Here is a 1,828-nt window from a genome sequence, read left to right on the forward strand (position 1 = left end):
AGAACAAGGCACCAGAGGCTTGCCCATTATGGCTGAGAGAGTACTCACTAAATGATCTATATGCTAAGCTACAGTTCCTAAACTCCCTGGCCATGTGACTAGTTCTGGCCAATGGACTCAGTGGAAGTGATGTGTACCACTTCTAGCTCCAGGATGTTAAGAGTTGGTGTTTTTCCTCTATCTTTCTCTTCTCCTCTTATAGTGAATTTGGAAACTAACTAATTAGATCACAAAATGGAAGGAGCCCGTGTCACCGAGTCACTGTTCAGAGGAGCACCTGTATCAACCTGCATTAAACTTGGTGAAATAAACTTTTGTTATGTTAAGCTGCTGAGAGTTTGATTTGTCTTTTGTGGCATTTAGCAGTTACTGGTGGCATGGTGCCTAAGGCATTTGACTGCTAACTAGAAGGTTGGTGGTTCAAACCCATCAGCCGCTCAGCAGAAGGAAGAGGGGGCAACTTATTTCTGTAAAGATTTACTGCTTCGGAAACCGAACAGGGGCCGCCATGAGGCAGAATCGACACTCGATGGTAGTGAGTTTGTTTTTTCTTTTTTTCAATAGTCCTAATTAATATAATCCTCTCCTCATGAAAATATTCAATTCAGTTAGTTTTTCTTTTTTGAATGATCCATATACCCCTCTTATGTCATAAAATACATTCCGAATTATATGAAAAGTTTCATGGTAGAATGATATTGATTCAACAGAAATTCATTTTATAGGACTTTCTTGGAAGGCACATATTTCATAAGACTGTGGTAGCTAAAGTTTAGCTATTTTCTAAGATTCCCTTCGAGAAAACTGAGTATAAGGAATAGATTCAGAAGACAAATATAAATATTCTAAACTTGGACTGTGGTGACAGTTGAAAAACCCTATAAATTTACTAAAAATAAATTAAATGTACACCTAAAACAGGTGAATATTATGGTTCTAAATTAATTAAGTTGTTAAAAATGTCTAACATGTGTGGGCATTTCTGTAGACCTTTGCACATATTTACATGCTGGTCACAAGCATTCTTGAGTCTACTTCAAAAAGTCCTAAGGACACATCCATAAAATAATGTATTAACAAAATAACAGCCTTATAATCAGGAGAGCTATGCATAATATTCCCAGGCCCAGCAAGAAGCCAGGCCAAAAAGACCTGTAGAGTGGTTTGGGAGCTGGTTTCTGTTAGCAGGTTTCCAACAAGGGAGCATTATGATGGTACATAAAACAGCTAGAGATAGTTCTCAGAGCATGGAACATTTGGAAATCCCAGCAGAAGAAACACCTCTCACAGATTTCCAGCTTCTCACTCACATTATAAGTAGCAGAAGCTAGGGATTGGCTCATGCTGAGACAGAGAGGTATGACGAGAAGCAGTTCAGAACAGAGCCATCCTTAAGCAAAAGGGACAAGTACCCACAAGGTTGCCTTTGGTATTCATTCTTTCACTTCTCTTCCCTAACTTGTGAGTAGAGCCCTCATGCTGCCCATCTTTCCAGGAATGATGGAAAACAAGATATCATATTAAACTGTTGTTGTTGTTTTTGTTAGGTGCCGTCAAGTTAGCTCCAACTGAAAGCGACCACATGTACAACAAAATGAAACACTGCCCGGTCCTGTGCCAGCTTCACAATCCTTGCTATACCTGAGCCCATGGTTGCAGCCCCTTGGTGTCAGTCCATCTCATTTTGGTGTCAATCCTTCCCCTTTTTCGTTGACCCTCCACATTACCAAGGATGATATCCTTCTCCAGGGAACAGTCCCTTCTGACAACATGACCAAAATAGGTGAGATGAAGTCTGGCCATTCTCGCTTCCAAGGAGCATTCTGGC

Source organism: Orycteropus afer, unplaced genomic scaffold, assembly GCF_000298275.1.
Source record: "Orycteropus afer afer isolate SDZICR_OR568_19922 unplaced genomic scaffold, OryAfe1.0 scaffold00549, whole genome shotgun sequence".
NCBI classification, from domain to species: domain Eukaryota; kingdom Metazoa; phylum Chordata; class Mammalia; order Tubulidentata; family Orycteropodidae; genus Orycteropus; species Orycteropus afer.